The following is a 14958-nucleotide window of genomic DNA, read 5'->3' as shown; positions in this document are numbered from 1 at the left end:
AGGCGTGGCCCTGAAAGGGCTCCAAACAATCTTACATAAAAATGGTTAGAGAGATAAAGATACTCTGCTGTGGCCAGAACCAGTAAATCTAGCAGGAAATCAGAGGCCGAACATGATCCCGGACTGCTGCCGTTGCAAGATTCTTGGAGGCTGCAGCGCCACATTCTGAGCCAGCACTTCGACCTCACATTGTAGCTAAAATGTTAATGATTACTAGAGATGTCCTGAAATCTTTTTCAAAATTCACAGGCTGCCAAATGCCCTCCCTGTTTCCATAGCTCCTTAGGCTTTGTTAGCAGGCTGTGGGGTTCACATTTGCTTGTAGTCAGCACAACGGCATTGCATTTAGTTATTATTTCTCACTTGCTGTAAGCTTGTTGAGAAGTTTTATTGGTGGTGGGCAGGTGGGGAATAACTGTCCAAAGCTATCAGAATACCACACCCTGAAGCACTGTAGGTAACACATGCATGGTGTCTGCAGGTGGCCGGGATCAAGGGAGAGTGAATCTGCTACGACCTGTAACTAGCTTGGATTACTGATTCTCCCTGTGATAACGTGTGTAAAAATCACTGGTCAGCTTGAGAAAGTGATCTTTGTGAAAGAGGGTCTCCAGCCAGATAGGGAACTTCAGGGTTGGATAAGGAGCTCTGGGGAGGTAAGATACCAGATGAGTGCAGAAGGGGATGTAGGTGGATGGTCCCTCCTCATAACAGATCATGAGGTTTTGGTATTCATCACTCAGTATTTCACGTACACCAGAGACTACATAAAGCATATATAAATCTCTGTGTACCCACATCCCGCTTAAGAAATGGAACACCAGGCTGGGCGCGGTGGCTCACGCCTGTCATCCCAGCACTTCGGGAGGCCGAGGCGGGCGGATGGCGAGGTCAGGAGTTCCAAGACCAGCCTGACCAACATGGTGAAACCCCGTCTCTACTAAAAATATAAAAATCAGCTGGGCTTGGTGGCAGGCGCCTGTAGTCCCAGTTACTCAGGAGGCTGAGGCAGGAGAACCACTTGAACCCGGGAGGTGGAGCTTGCAGTGAGCCGAGATCACGCCACTGCACTCCAGCCTGGATGACAGAGGAAGACACCGTCTCCAAAAAAGAAAGAAAGAAAGAAAGAAAGAAATGGAACCCTAGAGTCCAGGCTTAGTGGCTCACATCAGTACTCCCAGCACTTAGGGAGGCTGAGGCAGGAGGATTGCTTGAGCCCAGGAGTTCTAGAACAGCAGGACAGCCTGGGCAACGTGGGGGAGACCCCAGTCTCTGTAAAAACTAGAAAATTGGGCAGATGTGGCACATGCCTGTAGTCCCATCCCAGCTACTTGGGAGACTCGGGTGGGAGTGTCACTTGAGCCCAGGAGGTTAAGATTACAATGAGCTACGATTGTACCAGTGCACTCCAGCCTGGGAGATAAAGACCTGTCTCAAAGGAAGAAATGGGGCCGGACATGGTGGCTCACCCCTGTAATCCCATCACTTTGGGAGGCTGAGGTGGGTGGATCACCTGAGGTCAGGAGTTTGAGACCAGCCTGGCCAACATGGTGAAACCCCATCTCGACTAAAAATACAAAAAATTAGCCAGGTGTGGTGGCACATGCCTGTAATCCCAGCTACTCAGGAGGCTAAGGCAAGAGAATTGCTTGAACCAAGAGGCAGAGGTTGCAGTGAGCCAAGATCACTCCATTGCACTCCAGCCTGGGCAACAAGAGTTAAAAAAAGAAAAAAAAGAAAAGAAATGGAAAGTTAAAAAAAAAAAAGAAAAGAAAAAAGAAATGGAGGCCGGGTGCGGTGGCTCATGCCTGTAATCCCAGCACTTTGGGAGGTTAAGGCGGGTGGATGACCTGAGGTCAGGAGTTCAAGACCAGCCTGGCCAACATGGTGAAACCCTATCTCTACCAAAAATACAAAGATTAGCCGGGTGTGGTGGTACATGCCTGTACTCCCAGCTGCTCGGGAGGCTGAGGCAGGAGAATCATTTGAACCCGGGAGGCGGAGGTTGCAATGAGCCGAGAGTGTGCCACTACACTCCAGCCAGGCGACAGAGCAAGATTCCTTCTCAAAAAAATAAAAGAAATGGAACATTAGTAATGTCATGTAGGTCTCCTGTATGTTCTTTGATCCCAGAGGTAGCCACTATTCTAAATTTTGTGTTTTATTATTCCCTTGCTTTTTTTTTTTTTTTTTTTTTTTTTTTGAGACGGAGTCTTACTCTGTCGCCCAGGCTGGAGTGCAGTGGCTGATCTCAGCTCACTTTAAGCTCCGCCTCCCCGGTTCACACCATTCTCCTGCCTCAGCCTCCCGAGTAGCTGGGACTAGAGGCGCCCGCCACCACATCCAGCTAAATTTTTTGTATTTTTGGTAGAGACGGGGTTTCACCGTGTTAGCCAGGATGGTCTCGATCTCCTGACCTCGTGATCCACCTGCTTCAGCCTCCCAAAGTGCTGGGATTACAGGTGTGAGCCACCGCACCCGGTCTATTCCCTTGCTTTTTAAAATGATTTTTTTTTTTTTTTTAGAAGGAGTCTCATTTTTTTTGCCCAGGCTGGAGTGCACTGGTGCGATCTCGGCTCACTGCAACCTCTGCCTGCTGGATTCAAGCGATCCTCCTGCCTCAGCCTCCTGAGTAGCTGGGATTACAGACACCCACTACCATGCCCGGCCAATTTTTTTTGTATTTTTAGTAGAGGCAGGGTTTTACCGTGTTGGCCAGGCTGGTCTCAAACTCCTGACCTCGTGATCCACCTGCCTCGGCCTCCCAAAGTGATGGGATTACAGGCATGAGCCTCCTCGCCCAGCCTATTATATATTATTTTATATTATTTTATTTTACTTTTGAGACAGAGTCTCTCTCTGTCACCCAGGCTGGAGTGTAGGGGCACAGTCTTGGCTCCCTGCAACCTTTGCCTCCCGGGTTCAAGCGATTCTCCTGCCTCAGCCTCCCGATTAGCTGGGATTACAGCCGCGTGCCACCACGCCCGACTAAGCTTTTGTATTTTTAGTAGAGATGGGGTCTCACCGTATTAGCTAGGATGGTCTTGATCTCCTGACCTCTTGATCCTCCCGCCTCAGCCTCCCAAAGTGCTGAGATTATAGGTGTGAGCCGTATTTTATTTTTAAATATATATAAAAAAATTAGAAGTACAGAACACGTCACAGATTTGCATGACGTCCTCGCGCAGGGCCCATGCTGATCTTCTCTGGATCATTCCAATTTTTTTTTAGTATATGTGCTGGCAAGTCATGCTAGGTTGGCATTCCTCAGGGTGTCCAAATGAGAGGAGTAAAGGGGAGGTGATTAAGCAAGAAGGCCCAGGGGAGCTGGGGAAGCAGGGAGCAGAGTTTCCCTGGGCAGAGGTCATGAAGGGGCACCCAAGTGACAGCCGAGGGAGAGCAACTTCTGGAAAGTCTGTCTCAGCAGGCAGCAGAGGAAAGCATCTCTATTTGGCATCAAAGAGCTCAGCATGGCCTCCCTCAGGGCCCCAGCGCCTTTATCTTTGGGATGGATGTGATAATAGTCTCGGGGAGGTCGGCAGTCTGGGAATTACTGTTTCAAGCTAGAATGGACACCTAGAAGGCACTAATATCCCTAAATAGTACCTGCAGGAAGTTATCCAGCCAGTTTTCTTTTCACGTGTCTCTGTTCCCTCCCTCTTTTTCACAGAATTCTTAAGGTTGTTGCCGAGGTTCTTTTTTTTTTTTTTTTGAGATGGAGTTTCGCTCTCGTTGCCCAGGCTGGAGTGCAGTGGCGCCATCTCGGTTCACCGCAGCCTCCACCCACCAGGTTCAAGCGATTCTCTTGCCTCACCCTCCCTTGTAGCTGGGATTACAGGCATGTGCCACCACGCCCAGCTAATTTTGTATTTTTAGTAGAGACAGGGTTTCTCCATGTTGGTCAGGCTGGTCTTGAACTCCTGACCTCAGGTGATCCGCCCTCCTTGGCCTTCCAAAGTGCTGGGATTACAGGCGTGAGCCATCGCGCCCAGCCGCTGAGTTTCTTAAGGTTGTCACAGCATCACTTCGAGGCAGGAGTGCCGGCCCCTGGGAAGGCCCTTGTCTTGAGAGGAGGAGAGGTCAGATAACAATTGCTGAGTTCCAGATGGAAAATGAGGAGCCACGTTCTTCAGAAGGTAGTGATCTGGCGTGATTCAGGCGCGGGGAGCAGGGTTTCACCACGCCTTCAGGCACCCCACAAGATAATGAGAAAATTCTCCCTGCATCTATCGCAGACCAATAAAGTTGCTGGGCCGGGCACAGTGGCTCATGCCTGTAATCCCAGCACTTTGGGAGGGCGAGGCAGGCAGATCACCTGAGCTCAGGAGTTCGAGACCAGCCTGGCCAACATGGCAAAACCCCATCTCTACAAAAATACAAAAATTAGCTGGGCGTGGTGGCACACGTGTGTAATCTCAGCTGCTCGGGAGGCTGAGGCAGGAAAATTGCTTGAGTCCAGGAGGCAGAGGTTGCAGTGAGCTGAGATCGTGCCACACTGCACTCCAGCCTGGGCAACACAGTGAGACTCTGTGTCAAAATAAATAAATAAATAAAATAATGTTGCTGAGGCCTCATTACTTGCCAGACACCAGGATGCTTGTATATATAACTCATTTAATCTTGTAAGCACGGCCATGAGCACACTCCATCTGATTGTCTCCACTTTCCAAGGGGCAGGGAGGCAGCAGCTGCTGGCTGAGGTGCCAGAGGACCAACTAACGCAGCCTGGTCCCCAGTCCTCGCCCCCAACCTCAGCATTGTGCTCCTCCAAGATGAAGATTGTTCGTTCCCCTAGTCCTCGGATTCCAGTAAAATGCTGCAACACCACCGTTAGTCCAAGGAACCTTGTCTTGATTTGCCTATCTATACCACAACTACCTAGAATTTAGCTGTAGCAGCTTCAGGATTTGCGAAACATGACTCAGGAAGCTTTTGTGTCTGCCGGATTCTGTGTTCTCTCTAGAACAGGTTTGCAGTCAGGAGAGGCAGCTTGCAGTCAGAAATGCCAGTTACACTGTGTCAGCATTGGAGTTCCAATGATAAAATGTCCCCAACCCCATACTCAGGTTGATGTTTTCTGGCATTTCCTAAGCAGAGGGGTAGAAACTTTCTGATTTTCGGCTGGGCCCCGTGGCTCAAGCCTGTAATCCCACACTTTGGGAGGCCGAGGAGGGCAGATCACTTGAGGTTGGGAGTTCGAGACCAGCCTGGCCAACATGGTGAAACCCTGTCTCTACTGAAAATACAAAAATTAGCTGGGTGTGATGGTGGGTGTCTGTAATCCCAGCTACTCGGGAGGCTGAGGCAGGAGAATTGCTTGAACCCAAGAGGTGGAGGGTGCAGTGAGCTGAGATAGCGCCACTGCACTCCAGCCTGGGTGACAAGAGAGAAACTCTTTTTCAAAAACAAGAGACTTTCTGATTTCGCACAAACACGTTACAGTTCCCATGAAGTGAAGTCCTTGGAAGTAAAGTCCCCACACCTCCTGCGCTGGAATTCTCTGACTAAATGGGGTTTTTGTTTGCTTGTCTTGTTTCCTGGTGGTCAGGGAAATGCTGAGGAGAGAATGGATTTCAGCACAGCATTTCTCAGAGCCTCTTAGGTAATTCTTGGGGCTAGGAGAGAAATGAAGATTTCTCTTCCGCATTTTGAACAGAAAAGCAAGTGGGTAGATTTCTAACTGGCTGAATGAGTCTCCTTAAAGTACTGATCTCAAAAGCAAAGGTAGGAGACTGGATGAAACTGACAGGCTGAGCATGGAGGCTCACACCTATAATTCCAGCACTTTGGGAGGCTGAGGTGGGCAGATCACCTGAGATCGGGAGTTCGAGAGCAGCCTTACCACCAACATGGTGAAACCCCGTCTCTACGAAAAAAATAAAAATTAGCCGGGCGCGGTGGCAGGTGCCTGTAATTCCAGCTACTCAGGAGGCTGAGGCAGGACCACTTGAACCCAGGTGGTGGAGTTTGCAATGAGCTGAGATCATGCCAGTGCACTCCAGCCTGGGTGACAGAGCGAGACTCTGTCTCAAAACAAACAAACAAAAAAAGGTGGGGCCTTTGGTAGGTGATTGAGCCCTGCCTTCATGAATGGGATTAAGGTTCTCATAAAAGAGGTTGGAGGGAGCTGCCTTTCTCTTCTGCCATGTGAGGGCACAGCATCTATGGAGCAGGGGCAGAAAGCAGGCCCTTACTTGATACCAAATCTGTGGACGCCTTGATCTTGTGTTTCCCAGCCTCCAGACCTGTGAGAAATAAATGTCTACTATTTGTAAATTGCCCAGTCTAAGGAGCTGTGTTTTGGCAGCCGAAGTCATAGTCACAGGCTGCAGATAAACATGAAGTTTAATGGGAGGACATTATTCAACCTACTAGAGCCTCTGACTCTGCAGGGTCTCTCCACATGGCTTCTCATCATTCAGTAGTCTGTCTAGCCCAGGGATTGACAAGCTATGGCCTAGGGTCCAAATTCTGTTTTTATAAATAAAGTTTTGTGGGAACACAGACACACTCATTTCCTTTCTTTTTTGAGACAGGTCTTGCTCTGTTGGCCAGGCTGGAGTGCAGTGCTGCCAATCATGGCTCACTGCAGCCTCAACCTCCCAGGCTCAAGTGATCCTCCCATCTCAGCCTCCCAAGTGGCTGGGACCACAGGTGTGTACCACCATGGCCAGCTAAATTTTTTTTTTAACTTTTTTGTAGACACGGAGTCTCCTATGTTGCCCGGGCTCCGTTTCTTTACATATTGTATATGGCAGCTCTCAAGCCGCAATGGCGAAATCCAGTAGTTTCAACAGAGACTGCAAGGCCCACAAGGCTGAAAATATTTACTATCCAGCCCTTTATAGAGAAAGTGTGCTCACCTGTGGTCCAGCCTAGCTTCTCACATGGAAGCTGTAGCCCAAAAACAAATGATCCAAGAGGGCCAGTCCCAGTGTGCAAGTGCTGATGGCCTCTGCTTGCTGCTGTCTCATTGGCCAAAACAGATCCCATGGTCAAGCCCAGAGTCGGTGGTAGGGGCTACCCACGGGCCTGGATAGTAGGACCCCCCACAACCCAAGAGAGTCTACCACGGCAGTGTGGGAGGTGCTGAAACAGGGAGGCTCAATAAGGAGACTTCTTTCTTTCTTTCTCTTTTTTTTGAGATGAAGTCTTGCTCTGTTGCCCGGGCTGGAGTGCAGTGGCTTGATCTTGGCTCACTGCAACCTCTGGCACCCAGGTTTAAGTGATTCTCCTGCCTCAGCCTCCGAAGTAGCTGGGATTACAGGTGCGTGCCACCACGCCCAGCTAATTTTTGTATACTTACTAGAGACGGAGTTTCAGCATCTTGGCCAGGCTGGTCTTGAACTCCTGACTTCGTGATCCACCCGCCTCGGCCTCCCAAAGTACTGGGATTACAGGCGTGAGCCACCGCGCCCAGCCTTTCTTTTTTTTAAGACAGGGTCTTGCTCTGTCACTGAGGCTGGAGTGCAGTGGCATGATCACAGCTCATTGCAGTTTCAGCCTCCAGGGTTCAAGTGATCCTCCCATCTTAGCCTCCTGAGTAGCTGGGACTACAGGCATGTACCACCACGCCTGGCTAATTTTTAATTTTTTTTGGTAGAGAGAAGTCTCACTTTGTTGTCCAAGCTGATCTAGAACTCTTGGGTTCAAGCGATTCACCAGCTTGGACTCCCAAAGTGCCGGGATTATGGGCATGAGCCACTGCCCAGCCGATGAGGAGACTCTTGCCTTGTCCCAGGGAGAGACCACGGTGGCCCCGTAGGTCTTGTAGGTTGTGGCAGTGGATGTGTGAGAAGTGATTGGATTCCAGATACATTTGCAAGCAAAGCTGATAGTTTTGGCTGGGCACAGTGGCTCATGCCTGTAAGTCCCAGCACTTTGGGAAACCAAGGTGTGAGGATTGCTTGAGCCCAGGCATTTGAGACCAGCCTAGGCAACACAGCAAGACCTTGTCTCAACAACAGCAACAAAAATTAGCTAGGAGAGGTGGCGTGTGCCTGTGGTCCCAGCTATTCAAACAGCTGAGGGTGAGTATCCCTTGAGCCCAGGAGTTAGAGGCTGCAATGAGTTATGATCGTGCCACTGCACTATGGCTTGGGTGACAGAGCGAGACCCTGTCTCTTAGAAGACAAAACGAGCCTGGGCGCGGTGGCTCATGCCTGTAATCCCAGCACTTTGGGAGGCCGAGGCAGGTGGATCACGAGGTCAGGAGTTCAAGACCAGCCTGACCAATATGGTGAAACCCCGTCTCTACTAAAAATAAAAATTAGCCAGGTGTGGTGGTGGGCACCTGTAATCCCAGCTACTTGGGAGGCTGAGGCAGGAGAATTGCTTGAACCTGGGAGGCAGAGATTGCAGTAATCCGAGATCACACCATTGCACTCCAGGCTGGGCAACAAGAGTGAAACTCCATCTCAAAAAATAAAAAATAGGCCGGGCATGGTGGCTCACGCCTGTAATCCCAGCACTTTGGGAGGCCGAGGTGGGCAGATCACAAGGTCAGGAGATCGAGACCATCCTGGCTAACACAGGGAAACCCCGTCTCTACTAAAAACACAAAAAATTAGCCGGGCGTGGTGGCGTGTGCCTGTAGTCCCAGCTACTCGGGAGGTTGAGGCAGGAGAATGGCTGAACCCGGGAGGCGGAGCTTGTAGTGAGCCGAGTTCGCACCACTGCACTCCAGCCTGGGTGACAGAGCGAGACTGTCTCAAAAAAAAAAATAAATAATGAAAAGTAAAACAAAACAAACAAATGAATAAAAGGATCACTTAGAGTGTGGTTGCTCACACATGTAATCTCAGCACTTTGGGAAGCTGAGGGAGGATCCTTTGAGTCCAGGAGTTTGAGACCAGCCTAGGCAACATAGTGAGACCCCATCTTGTGTCTACAAGAGTTTAAAATGTTAGCCAGGCATGGTGGCATGCACCTATAGTCCTAGCTGCTCAGAAGCCTGAGGCAGGACAAATACTTGAGCCCAGGAGGTTGAGGCTGCAGTGAGCGGTGATTGCGCCATTGCACTCTGGTCTGGGCAACAGAACGAGAGGCTGCCTCAAAAACATAAAAGAAGAAACAGAATCACGTCCAGTGTGAAGTTCGTACTCTGGGGAAGGGTCCTTGGTTCTGAGTAACAAGGACACATAGGGCCCCTCTTAGGGAGGCAGGATGTGAGGGACACAGGAACACACCTCCCCAAGTCCCCGTAGGAAGAGAGCAGACTTGAGATCTGAACTCCACTTACTGAAGGACTATTATGCAATAAAGGGAATAGACCTAGTCTTTGTGGCTCCAGAGATGAGGACGACTATAGAGAGCATTCCCAGGGAGGCCGAGGGCATCTCAGTTTCAGAGAAGAAACCATTTCCAAGATGACATGGTGTTTCCATGTCATCTTGGTTCAGGAGGGGCTGTTCAGGAGAGGCTGGGGGCCCTCTGTGGGAGGGTCTGGAGAATTCCAACATCTGAAGGCTGCAGTTCGGGGCTTTACCGTAAACATACACACACACACACACACACACACACACACACACACACACACACTATACACACACTATATATATGCATATATGTATAATATATATTTAAAGCAAACTAAACTTACTTTCCATTCGTTTAAGATCTTTAGAATATCTCTGAGATTATTTGTGAAACCTCAAGATTAAAAAAACAACAACGACAAGAAACAAGGCTAAGAATCAACATCCCAGGCTCCTGCCTCTTATTCTATTAACCACAGAAATTAAGTTCCGCAAAGACAAAGATGCTTCTGTTACTTCCCAATTAGTCTGCCCTGTTTGGACACAGTCCCAGATCTCATACCCCGGAGCCTACGCACGGACTCCTGGCAAGAGAGGCGCCATCCCGGGCCCAGTGCCAGGGCTCCTCTCTCGGTCCTGTCCTCAGGGTGTCCTTGGGCTCCTTCTGGACAGAGGCTCTTCCCTCTCCTGCCAGGTCCTCAGATCCGAACTCCCTAAGCAGGGGCTTATGTCTTGCCAGTGCTTCTTGTTTTTCTTTTTCTTTTTTTTTTTTTTTTTTGAGATGGAGTCTCGCTCTCTCAAAAAAAAAAAAAAAAAAAAAAAATCAAATGGGAACACTTCAGCTATGACAGGAAATATCTTCTCTATTTACATAGGGCATATGCCGAGTACATGATTTTGTAACTTTATTTCATCCTCTTCATTTACCTAGGGTGTATACCAAGTAACCAATGGAAACCTCTAGAGGGTATTTAAACCCCAGAAAATTCTGTAACAGGGCTTTTGAGCCCTTATGCTCAGCCTGCTCCCACCCTGTGAGTACTTTCTTTCTTTTTTTTTTTTTTGAGACTGAGTCTCGCTCTATCGCCCAGGCTGGAATGCAGTGGTGCGATCTCGGCTCACTGCCGTCTCCGCCTCCCAGGTTCATGCCATTCTCCTGCCTCAGCCTTCCGAGCAGCTGGGATTATAGGTGCCCGCCACCACGCCTGGCAAATTTTTTGTATTTTTAGTAGAGATGGGGTTTCACCATGTTAGCCAGGATGGTCTCGATCTCCTGACCCCAAGTGATCTGCCCGCCTCGGCCTCCCAAAGTGCTGGGATTACAGATGTGAGCCACCATGCTCTGCCTTCTACAAAAATTTTTAAAAATTAGTGGGGCATGGTGGCATGCACCCATAGTCCCAGCTACTCTGGAGGCTGAGAGAGGAGGCTCATTGGAGCTGGGGAGGCCAAGGCTGCAACAGTAAGCTATGATGGTGCCACTGCACTCCAGCCTGGGTGACAGAGTGAGACCCTGCCTTAAACAAACAAACAAATTGCACCTACTTTTTTTTTTTTTGAGACGGAGTTTCGCTCTTGTTGCCCCAGGCTGGATGCAATGGTGTGATCTCAGCTCACTGCAACCTCCACCTCCCAGGTTCAAGCAATTCTCCTGCCTCAGCCTCCTGAGTAGCTGGGATTACAGGCATGCGCCACCACGCCCGGCTAATTTTGTATTTTTAGTAGAGATGGGGTTCCTCCATGTTGGTCAGGCTGGTCTTGAACTCCCGACCTCAGGTGATCCACCCACCTCGGCCTCCCAAAGTGCTGGGATTACAGGCGTGAGCCACTGTGCCTGGCCCTGCACCTACATTTTAACAGAATTCAAGCCTCTCCCATAATCCTAATCTTGTGGACTTTCATTAGTTTTGCAAAGGTGGTCAAAGGTGGTTTTCTGTCCGTGAGCAAGAAGGGGGTTAGTTTTAGAGAGGGACTATTATCATCTTTGCTTCAAAGTTAAACTATAGACTGAATTCCTCCTGTGGTTAGCTTGGCCTATGCCCAGGGATGAGTGAAGACAGCCAGCCTGTGAGGCTCGAAGCAAGATGGAGTCAGCCAGGCTAGACTTCTCACTCTGTCACAATCTGGGCAAAGGCAGTTTCAAAACCATCATATCTTCCAGCTATTCTCTTTGGGACCCATTTATTTTTACTAAAAGTCATTTGTTTTTCCTTAGGGGTCCTTCCCTTATTAAGCCCCAATTTCTAACTGCCTCCTTGGGTCACATTTTTCTGTGAACTTCTATACCTACATGAATAAAGATCTTTTCTCTTGCTAACTTGTCGTTTGTCAATTTAATTTGTATACTCTAAGTGCTGAACCTAATAAAGGAGAAGTTTTTCCTTGACAGTGTCAACTGGGGTAGCAATACTTCTGGCTTCTGATTTGTGTTGAAATACGATTCAAGCTACACACTCTAAATTTATCTTGTCATTCCTCTGAAGAACAAGGTTGATTTATTTATTCTTCAACAAACATTACTGAGGGCCTATTAAATGCCAGGCCAGGCACTGTTTTAGGAATGGAGAATAGAACAGAGAACAAGGCAAAGTTCTCGCCTTCATGGTGTTTAGGCTCTGGTGCAGGAGGCAGATGACAAGCCAGTAAATGCCTAGAGTGGCAGCAGGTGCCGATGCTCTGGAGAATATTGAAACTGTCATTGCAAAATCGTAGCTCAGACGATGAAAGAGATCTGACCTAACCAACTCCATCTTGCTTGTAACCTCCAAGCTGCTCTTGTTCATTCCTGGGCATAGGCTGAACTGACTTTGGAACGAACTTAGTTTATAGTTTAAAACAAAGAGGATAACAGTTCTTTCCCAAAACGAAAGAGGTGGGGACTAGACTGCCTTTATAGGACTAACATATTAGCCACAAGTTTAGAAATTAAGGTTTAGGAGTCATGCAGTTGGAGGCTACAAGATTCTGACCCCCCCTAAACTGCTCCTAAGACCCGTGCTTGAGAAACATTGCAGACCCTGCCTTGATGGATCAGCTGGCACCACCCAGATGGATAAACTAGCTGTCCTGATCTTGTGGCCCCCACCCAGGAACTGACTGAGCACAAGAAGACAGCTTCAACTCCCTGTGGTTTCATCTGCAATCCAACCAATCAGCACTCCTGGCTCACTGGCTTCCCCTACCCACCAAATTATCCGTAAAAACTTTGATCCCAGCTGGGCATGGTGGCTCACGCCTGTAATCTCAGCACTTTGGGAGGCCAAGGCAGGCATATCACAAGGTCAGGAGTTTGAGACTAGCCTGGCCAATATGATGAAACCCCGTCTCTGGTCGGGCGCGGTGGCTCACACCTGTAATCCCAGCACTTTGGGAGGCGGAGGTGGGCGGATCACGAGGTCAGGAGATCGAGACCATCCTGGCTAACACGGTGAAACCCCGTCTCTACTAAAAATACAAAACATTAGTGGCGGGCGCCTGTAGTCCCAGCTACTCGGGAGGCTGAGGCAGGAGAATGGCGTGAACCTGGGAGGCGGAGCTTGCAGTGAGCTGAGATCGCGCCACTGCACTCCAGCCTGCGCGACAGAGCGGGACTCCGTCTCAAAAAAAAAAAAAAAAAAAAAAAAAAAAAAAAAAAAAAAAGAAACCCCGTCTCTACTAAAAATACACGGGCGTGGTGGTGCCTGCCTGTAGTCCCAGCTACTCGGGAGGCTGAGGCAGGAGAATCGCTTGAACCCGGGAGACGGAGGTTGCAGTGAGCCAAGATCGCACCGCTGCACTCCAGCCTGGGCGACAAAACGAGAGTCCGTATCAGAAAAAAAAAAAAAAAGGTCTGATCCCTGAATGCTCGGGGAGACTGATTTGAGTAATAATAAAAGTCCAGGAAGAAGAAGAGGCGAGAACGACCCCGGGACCGACCGAAGCCCGCGCGCCGCCGCATCCCGCGTCCAGCACCTACATCCCGCCACCGTCACCGCCACCACCATGCCCAAGAGAAAGGCTGAAGGGGATGCTAAAGGAGATAAAGCCAAGGTTGAAGGACGAACCACAGAGAAGATCCGCAAGGTTGTCTGCTAAACCTGCTCCTCCAAAGCCAGAGCCCAAGCCTAAAAAGACCCCTGCAAAGAAGGCAGAGAAGGTACCCAAAGGGGAAAAGGGAAAAGCTGATGCTGGTAAGGAGGGGAATAGCCCTGCAGAAAGTGGAGATGCCAAAACAGACCAGGCCCAGAAAGCTGATGGTGCTGGAGAGGCCAAGTGAAGGGTGTGCCTTTTTGATAACTGTGTACTTCCAGTGACTGTACAGTTTCAAATACCATTTTTTAATCAAGTTTTATAAAAATGCAGAATTTTGTTTTACTTTTTTTTTTTTTTTAAAGCTATGTTGTTCGCACACAGGACACTTCATTGTTTGTTGGGGGAGGGGCATATGTCACTAACAGAATGTCTCCAAAGCTGGATTGATGTGGAGAAAGCACCTTTCCCTTCTAGTCTTGAGAGACTTCCTCTTGGCTCCCAGGAGGAGGGATTCCCTGACTTTGGCTCCCAGGAGGAGGGATTCCCTGACTTTGACACACATGGCCACCTTGGCACAAAAGCCTTGTGGTGTGGAAAAACAAATTTGTTTTTATGTCCTCTTCTCCCTTTCCATCTTTCAGCATAGACTTAACTCCTTTAAGCCCAGGCATCTGTTGGGACCTGACCCCTAGTCATTGGTTACCAGTGTGTCAGGCAATCTGGACTTTCCAGTGATGCCACTGAGATGGCACCTGTCAAAAGAGCAGTGGTTCCATTTCTAGATTGTGGATCTTCAGATAAATTCTGCCATTTTCATTTCACTTCCTGAAAGTCAGGGTCGGCTTGTGAAAAGTTGTTAAACAACATGCTAAATGTGAAATGTCAACCCTCACTCTAAACGTTCCCTGTTCAGAGCATCAGATGAAGACTTCATTGGGTTTATAGTGGCTTTCTGATTTTTGGTAGTCCATTGAAGAAGGGAGTTTGAAAGTTGTTGTATACTGTTAACAATTGTCTGCCCATGTCCTGCCTGAAATACCGTGATTGTTTATGGAAAGTATCTTTAATAAAGCTGGATACAGTTTGGCTTGGAAAAAAATAAAAAATAAAACTCCGATCTGCCTCACAACTGGCTCTGAGTCAATTACTCTTTCTCTTCTTTCTTTATTATTTTAATTTTTAATTTTATCATTTTAACATTTTATTTTATTTTATTATTTTATTTTATTATTTTATTTTATTTTATTTTATTTTATTTTATTTTATTTTATTTTATTTTATTTTGAGATAGTCTTGCTCTGTCACCCAGTCCGGAGTGCAGTGGCATGATCTCGGCTCACTGCAACCTCTACCTCCCGGGTACAAGCGATTCTTCTGCCTCGGCCTCGAGAGTAGCTGGGATCACAGGTATGTTCCACCACACCCGGCTAATTTTTGTATTTTTAGTAGAGACAGGGTTTCACCATGTTGGCCAGACTGGTCTTGAGTTCCTGACCTCAAGTGATCCATCCACCTTGGCCTGCCAAAGTGCTGGGATTACAGGTGTGAACCACTGTGCCCTGCTGAATTACTCTTTCCATATTGCAATTCTCCTGTCTTGAGAAACTGGCTCTGTCTAGGCAGTGGGCAAGGTGAACCCACTGGACTGTTGCATATTAGTCTGTCTCATGGGGGAAGGGTATACTGGTGG

At 48.6% G+C, this 14958-nt stretch overlaps 1 non-coding gene and 1 pseudogene across 1 annotated transcript; one reads left to right on the top strand and one right to left on the bottom strand.

Annotated features, from left to right (window-relative positions):
- Positions 1 to 3143: 3143 nt before the first annotated feature.
- On the bottom strand, positions 3144 to 3247 carry LOC112207062 (U6 spliceosomal RNA). The gene has a single exon (XR_002941539.1). It is a non-coding gene; the product is annotated as a U6 spliceosomal RNA (small nuclear RNA).
- A 9976-nt stretch (positions 3248 to 13223) lies between these two features.
- Positions 13224 to 13642, top strand: LOC129143298 (non-histone chromosomal protein HMG-17-like; annotated as a pseudogene).
- Positions 13643 to 14958: the final 1316 nt, after the last annotated feature.

This window comes from Pan troglodytes, chromosome 1 (genome assembly GCF_028858775.2).
Source record: "Pan troglodytes isolate AG18354 chromosome 1, NHGRI_mPanTro3-v2.0_pri, whole genome shotgun sequence".
NCBI classification, from domain to species: domain Eukaryota; kingdom Metazoa; phylum Chordata; class Mammalia; order Primates; family Hominidae; genus Pan; species Pan troglodytes.
Note: the sequence above shows the minus strand (reverse complement) of the source record. Positions and strands in the feature narration are given on the sequence as shown.